The sequence below is a fragment of the Zingiber officinale genome, chromosome 2B, assembly GCF_018446385.1.
Source record: "Zingiber officinale cultivar Zhangliang chromosome 2B, Zo_v1.1, whole genome shotgun sequence".
Taxonomy (NCBI): Eukaryota; Viridiplantae; Streptophyta; class Magnoliopsida; order Zingiberales; family Zingiberaceae; genus Zingiber; species Zingiber officinale.
In genome coordinates, this window is record NC_055989.1 from 91395820 (window position 1) to 91404438 (window position 8619).

The following is an 8619-nucleotide window of genomic DNA, read 5'->3' on the forward strand; positions in this document are numbered from 1 at the left end:
AAATGAAATGTTAATTGTTTTAATTGATAACTACTGCATTAAGAATTAAAGGAATCATTTTTTTCTCAAGTAATGTTTTTAGCGGGCTTTGAACCAAGGAGTGTTTTCAAACAATGATTCTACTCTACAATCCTTGCCAAGTACCACTATGCTTGCAAGTCCTACAATTCAACACTTTCCTCTCCACCTTCCTCTCCACTAGCTACAAGTATCCTAAATATGTTACAATCTATTTCATCACATTCAATTATAACTACAAGTATCCTCAATATGATACAATCTATTTCACCACATCAAATTATAACTACAAGTATCTTAAATATGATACAACATATTTCACCACAGATATCAAATTGTAACTACAAGTATCCTAAATATGATATAACATATTTCACTACATTAAACTGTAGTAACAAAAATCCTATTAGGTTTAATCTAGCATGGAGAGAATGGGGTGCCTTCTTAAAATTCTTATCATATGAAAATGTCTCAAATAATAAAAACATAAAATAGTCAAGATCAATTAGGTTATACTAGACTTGCATTTAGTGCTCACGGTTACTTTGCTGCTAGTAAAACTCGAATCATAATTTCGAATTCTAGCTAATAATATAGTAGTTGCAATTTTCAATAAGTTTGTCAAAAAAGAATGATGTCCTTATTTAACTCTTCCATTAGCTCTTTAAAAGTAATTGATAAAAAAATAAATAAATAAAATTACAAGTACAACATGTTCAACTAAGGGTGTGTTATGTAATACCTATTTTTTCTCCGACATAGATTTTTGGTTCACCAATCCTGCTAAAATAAAATAACAATATTAATTAAAATAAAAAAAAATTGAAAGGTTCACAATTCATAGATTAATGGTTCAAAACACTAAGTATAAGACAAATAACACTCATACGTAATTAAAATCATGATGAACCATTACCACCATCATCATGGTCGTCATTGCCATCATCACCGTCATCGGGAGGAATCTGACCTAAAGCAGAGTTCAATTCAAGATGTCGTATGATCAAGTTTTGTTGTCGGCGCACCTCTCTCATTTCTTGATTCCTTTGCGCCCTTTCTTCATCTCTTCTCAGTAATATTTTCTTCAGATTGCTAACCTCTTCAATCAAATAAATAAAAATCTCAACTTTTACTGCTTTTGCTCTAGCCCCACTCAAAGTCTCATCTTTTTTTTGTAAAAGTGCGGGTGAAAGTATCTATGAAAGCAGGCTCCTTCCCCATCTCCATAGTATAAAAAAACATGGTTACAAATAATGAAATAATTTGATACAGATAAAAAACAATTGAAAGAGTTAAAAAATTACCAATCTCCGTCTATGTTTATCTATGTTAATAGAGCCTCTCGCATATATTGCAATGGAGTCACCAGAATTATAAGATTGATTCATTCTATTTAGGTTACTCCTTTGTCTCTGTTGCCCAAAAGTTGGTGATTCTCTCCCAATTTTCATCAGTGATGAAGTTTGGCTTTTTTCCCCTGACTCTTGGCAATACATGCCTGATGTGATTGCCATATTTTTTTTAAAATATTCTTTTGATCTCCATTTCATCAATGGGGTCCCAATTATTTAGTCGCTAAAATGGAAAAAAATAAATGATTATATATTCACTTTAAATTTGAATATAAACTCAAGCAAATATACCTTAAACTCTCTCCACCATAGTTCTTTTGTGGCCGCTGGAGTGCTTGAATATGTCATTGATTCTCCTCCCCAATAGTTATTTACGATTCTATTGATTTCGTGAATAACTTGAACAGGATTTTCAAACTAGCATTAAATTATAAACAAAGAATGTTAAATAATTAAGATAGATCTGATGAGGTAATGATGAGGGGGCCTACCCTACTGCCATGATGGAGGTCAAAGTCAAGGTGGTCAATGCATATAGGGCATTGACCGGTCGGACGAATCATTCCCCGACTGGGAGTAAGGATCCGATCCACCGAAGCATGCTCGACCGGAGAGAAGCATTCAAACACTTGATACTCAAGGGACAACGATGTGCCGAAGCCAAATCGAGCGGCTACCCCGCTCGGCCAGACAGCAAGGCTTGGCACCAACAGAATTCAACTTTGGCAGAACGGCTCTTCTGCTCGGCCTAACAGCAGACTTGACATCAGCCGAGCACGCGGACAGTGGACTTCTGGCTGAACGGCTATCCCGCTCGTCCCGGCAACAGACAACACTTAGACAGTGGACTTTCGGCTGAGCAGTTATCCCGCTCGGCCCGACTGCAGACATCACGTGGACAGCAGAATTTTGGCCGAGCGGCTATTCCACTCAGCCAAGCAACAGACACAGCAAACTATCTTTTGATATCCTTTTAGGAGCTAGTGTCGCTAACAAGCGACATGGTCAGACAGAGGATCGTACAGTGGAAGTTTCCACTATCACTTCAGAGATATGCTCGGCCCGTTAAGGTACTGTGTCAGGGATACTTTATTGACACGTCTTTTCAGGAAAAGTTTTGAGATGTATGTGTTGGTGCGGTTAGCACTGACGATTTAACCCAGGTTTTGATAAATGACAAATAGGTTAAGTTAGTTTTGTTGTTGTCTGATACTTTGATCGAGTGTGCAGGAGAAGTCCAGCTAGGTCGACGGGCTGACCGGATAGCTGGCGAGAAGTCCAAGCGGGTCGACGGGCTGACCGGACGCTTGGCGAGAAGTCCAGCTAGGTCGACGGGCTGACCGGATAGCTGGCGAGAAGTCCAAGCGGGTCGATGGGCTGACCGGACGCTTGGCGAGAAGTCCAGACGGGTCGACGGGCTGACCGGACGTCTGGCAGGTAAGTAAGGTAAGTCACTGGAAGGGAGTGACTGTGAGGACGCGTTCCCGGGAAGGGAACATTAGGCGTCGATCCGGCTTAGATCCATTTCGGATATCTAAGTCGAGATCGTGACTAGATTCCGGTCTCGGAAAGACGGAATCTAAGTCATACTAACTTGTGTTAAATTCATACTATTATAAATGTGCTAATAATCTATGTTGCAGGGTATATATTGCCTCGGACTAACTTTATTTTGCAGGAAAAGGGAGTTTTCTGGAACAAGGTGGTCCAAGCGCCCGGAGGGGATCCGGGCGCCCGGAGGTCCGGGCGCCCGGAGGTCCGGGCGCCCGAAAGGCGAATTCTATCCAGCCGAGTCGTCACCACGTGGAGCATCATGGTTTGTGCAGCTACGTCACATTCCAGGCGCCCGGAGGGGATCCAGGCGCCTGGAACAACATATAAAAGAAGCCCCAGACAGGAGCTTCATAGAAATCAATTAAGCTGAGAATTCTTCTACTGCTGGTCTTGCTGCTCGACGTTCAGTGCGACGCCAACAAAGCTCCGACATTACGCTCCATTCTTTTCCCGTCTTGTCGGTATTTGTTTTCAGTTTTCATTAGCATTCACTGTACGGTTCTTTTGTAATCATCATTTCGAATTGCTAGTGATTGCCCAACGAAAGTGGTCAAGGACCACGGGCCTTCGAGTAGGAGTCGTCACAGGCTCCGAACGAAGTAAAACATTTGTGTCTATTTTAATTTTCCGCTGCGTTTACACTCTAAGTTTTCGAATCGATATTCACCCCCCCTCTATCGAATCCAACGGTCCTACAAGTGGTATCAGAGCAGGTACCGCTCTGATTTGGTGCAACCACCAATCAGACAGGGGGTGAATTTTTTTTGTTCGATAATTAATTTTAAAACTGGTGTTTCGTTAACTTAATATTTCTCTAATCAATTTAAATTAGTGCAACACGAATCTAGTTTTTTTTTCTATTTTTCTCTTCCCGCACTACTAATCCAAGACCAAGTCTTGGGATATTTTTTTTGGTTATTTACCTGTGCACAGAATGTCCCAACAAGAAGGATTCAGCACAGTGCGACCTCCACTCTTCAACGGGGACGACTTTCCGTACTGGAAGAAGCGCATGGAGGTCTACCTCAAAACTGACTTCGACCAGTGGATGAACATTACGAGACCCTACAAAATTCCAGTGGACAACTCCGGGAATCTAGTGGATCCTGAAGACTGGACAGCAGATCTGAAGAAAAAAGTATCAACAGAAAATAAAGCGATCAACACTCTACAGTGCGGATTGACAAGAGAAGAACTGAACATAGTCGGTCCACACAAAAATGCTAAAGAGCTATGGGACAAGTTGATCGAACTACACGAGGGAACGTGCGACGCTAAGGTAACAAAACGAGACCTGCTTTTAAATAAAATTTTTAATATAAAAATGCAGGAAGGAGAAACAGCGAATCAACTCCACGCGAGGATCAAGGACATCCTCAACGGGCTTCATGCGATAGGCCACCAGATGGAGAACAGAGACTTAACAAGGTACGCATTAAACGCCTTTCCACGTAATAGTTTGTGGGCATCAATAGTGGATGCCTACAAAATTTCTAAGAATCTTTCTGAATTAAAATTAGACGAGCTTTTCTGTGAATTAGAATTACACGAACAAACTAATGCTGGAGCCGAGAAAGGTATAGCTCTATTTGCAGGTTCCTCCAAAGAAAAGAAAAGCAAGCCTGAATTTGAAGAAGAATCTGACCAAGACTCCGAAGACGAAGAACACCTGGTGAACTTGGTAAGAAAAATGTTCACCAGGAGAAAGAGGAGCTTCAGCAAAAAGGATCTTCAAAAGATCAGCTCTCCCTCAGAACAAAAGAACGTGACTTGCTACGGCTGCAACAAAAAGGGACACTACAAGAACGAATACCCAAAACTGAAGTTCGACAAACCAAAGCCAACCAAAAAGAAGGCACTCAAAGCAACGTGGGACGACTCCTCGGACGAATCGGAGGAAGAAGAGCAGAAACATCAGAGCCACCTTGCACTGATGGCCCGCGAAGCCGAAACAGAAAATGAGTCGGAAGATGAAGACGGGTCTGAGCCCGAAACAAGCCACGAGTCCGTACTCGTTTCCGAAGGCTCGAATGAGGTATATTTTAATTTAAACAAAAAGTTTTTTAGAATCATCTCTTGTTTAAATAGTAAATTAACTAAAGTAGAAAATGAAAACAAATCACTTTTTGAGGGAAATCAAAACCTCAAGGAACAAATCAAAAATTCAAAACCAACTCAAGATCTAACACTTGAGGAGGAGAATCTATCATTAAAAAATGATGTTAAAAATTTAAAAGAAATGCTAGAAAAATTTACAACAAGATCAAAAAATTTAGACTTAATCCTAAATAATCAAAAAGCATGTTATAATAAAACCGGACTAGGATATAAGTCGAATTCAAATAAAACATTCAAATCATTAATAACCCAATACAAATCAACCAATCTAGCTTGGGTTCCGAAAGCGTGTCTGACCACGCAAGTAGGACTTAATCAATATTATATACCTAAAGAAAAAAATACATTATATAAAATCGAATAAACCAAACCAAAATCCAAAATATAAACCTAAATCAAATTCAAAATCTAAACAGTTTAAAAATCAACAAAATTATCACCAAGTTAACCATAACTATAAAAAGAATCGACACAAGCCTAAAATCAAAATTTATTAAAAGCCAATAATTCAGGGGGAGGCTCCAGAATAGCTGGCACCTCCAAAACTAACTTACCCGACAGGGTAACCCAAAATTTACCAACCCGGCAGGGTAATTAAGATTAGTTAAAAAGAGACCAAGTTCAACTTGAATCATGGTACTGGTGAAATTTTTGGATGATAGTACGTTAGGGAAGCTTGGGCATCGCATGTCTAGAAAGATATGACTTCGATCTGGTGTATTTGGGCAAGTGGAACTGACCGAAGCTACCCTTAAATGGATCCTAATCAGTTAGACCAAGATTTAGTACTAAGCTCCGTGGATAGGACTATTCGGAAAATCTCGAAAGGTTGGTTACTTCTAATGACGTCCATGTGACTCACCAAGCTTAGAAATTTATCCGAAGAATGCCTATTTGTGGAGACCAAAGCTAAATCTGAATTTAACACAAGTTAAACCAAAACTCCATAAGTAAAAAAAAAAAATCTAATTTCATCTCACAAAATCATAGGATTCCCTGATTGATAATATAGATCGGGTGAGATGAATAAGGCTTCAAAATTTTAATTTTAAACTTAAAAATTATTTTCAAAATTTTAAACTTAAAAATTATTCTCAAAATTTTAAACCTAAAAATTAATTTCAAAAATTCTAATTTTAAACTTAAAAATTATTTTCAAAATTTTAAACTTGAAAAATTATTTTCAAAATTTTAAACTTAAAAATTATTTTCAAAATTTTAATTTTAAACTTAAAAATTATTTTCAAAATTTTAAACTTAAAAATTATTTTCAAAATTTTAAACTTAAAAATTATTCTCAAAATTTTAAACCTAAAAATTAATTTCAAAAATTCTAATTTTAAACTTAAAAATTATTTTCAAAATTTTAAACTTAAAAATTATTCTCAAAATTTTAAACTTAAAAATTAATTTCAAAATTCTAATTTTAAACTTAAAAAATTATTTTCAAAATTTTAAACTTAAAAATTATTTTCAAAATTTTAATTTTTAACCTTAAAAAATTATTTTCAAAATTTTAATTTAAAAAAAAAAAAATTATTTTCAAAATCTTAATTTTAAAACTTAAAAAATTATTTTCAAAATTTTAATTTTAAACTTAAAAAAAAATTTATTTCAATTTTAAAACTTAAAAAATCATCTTCAAAATTTTAATTAAAACTTTAAAAAATTATTTTCAAAATTTTAATTTTAAAACTGAAAAAATTATTTTTTTAAAAAAAATTTATTTTCAAAATTTTAATTTTTAAACTTAAAAAAATTATTTTCAAAATCTTAATTTTAAGCTTAAAAAATTAATTTCAAAATTTTAAACTTAAAAAATTAATCTCAAAATCTTAATTTTAAACATAAATTAATACATGCTCAAAAGACTAACTTTAAATCCTACTTACTGTAGGAAACCAAGTGGATTTTGGACAGTGGTTGCTCCAAACATATGACTGGAGATCACACCAAGTTCACTCAACTCACTTACAAAAGTCTAGGAACAGTTGCCTTTGGAAACAACGGCAAACTCAAGGTAATTGGTATAGGTAATATTGAATTAAAATTAGACTTTATAATTACAAATGTCTTACTTGTTGAAAACTTTAAATATAATCTTCTAAGTATAAGTCAATTGTGTGATACTAGGTATAAGGTCAACTTTCTATCTACAGAATGCTCAATCAAACATCTAGATAATCCTACCATAAGCCTAAAAGGTTTTAGAAAAGACAACATCTATGTCATCAACTTAACCATTTCTTCCATTAAGTGTTATTTAACACAAAAAGAAGAAACTTGGTTATGGCATAGGAGGATGTCTCACACCAATTTTAGAAATATAAGTAAACTAAATGGACTTGTAAAAGGCTTACCAAAGTTACCTAACTTAGATTCAATCATATGTAATGCTTGTCAACAAGGCAAACAAACTAAATCAACCCACAAACAAACAAATCAACCACAAACTAACTCAATCTTAGAACTTCTACATTTAGACCTTTTTGACTCCCATGGAGTCAAATCCATAAATGGAAACTTATATTGTTTAGTAATTATAGACGATTATTCTAGGTTTACTTGGGTAAAATTCTTAAAACATAAAGATGGAACTTTTGAATTTTTTACAAATTTTTGCAAACAGATTGAAAACGAAAAAGATATTAAAATTAAAAGAATTAGGAGTGACAATGGGGGAGAATTTAAAAATCACAACTTTAACAGTTTTTGTCTAGAAAACGGTTACCATCATGAGTTCTCATGCCCTAAAACCCCCCAACAAAATGGAATTGTAGAAAGAAAAAATAGAACCTTACTTGAAGCTTCTAGAACAATGTTAAATGAATATAACCTACCTAAATACTTTTGGGCAGAAGCCGTTAGTACAGCCTGCTATGTACAGAACAGAACAACAATAAATAAAACTCATAACAAAACTTTCTTCGAAATGTTTTATAATAAACAACCAAACATAAAATATTTTAAGGTATTTGGGTGCCCAGTTTTTATCTTAAATACAAGAGAACACTTAGGAAAATTCACCTCTAAAATTGAAAATGGAACTTTTGTAGGATATTCCCTAAATAGTAGAGGCTACAAAATTTATAATAAGGTTACCTTAAAAATTGAAGAAACTACTAATGTAAAATTTAAAGAAACTAAACAAGACATAGAACCTACACAACCACCTGAGTTTGTTCCAGAAACCAACCAAACTCTAAGTCATGAAGAAGAGGAACAACATCAAGAGAATCAACCTCCTAAAACAATAAGGGTAAACCCAAATCATCCAACTGATCAAATAATTGGTGACCCAGACTTAAGAGTTCAAACCAGATCATCTTTTAGAAACCTAAGTCAAATTTCATTAATTTCAAAAATTGAACCCAAAACTGTGGATGAATCCCTACTAGACCCAGATTGGATTATAGCTATGCAAGAAGAACTAGCCCAATTTGAGCGTAATGAAGTCTGGGACCTAGTCCCACCACCTAAGAATAAGAAAATAATAGAAACAAAATGGGTATTCAGAAACAAACTAAGTGAAACTGGGGAAATTACTAGAAATAAGGCTAGGCTAGTTGACAAAAGA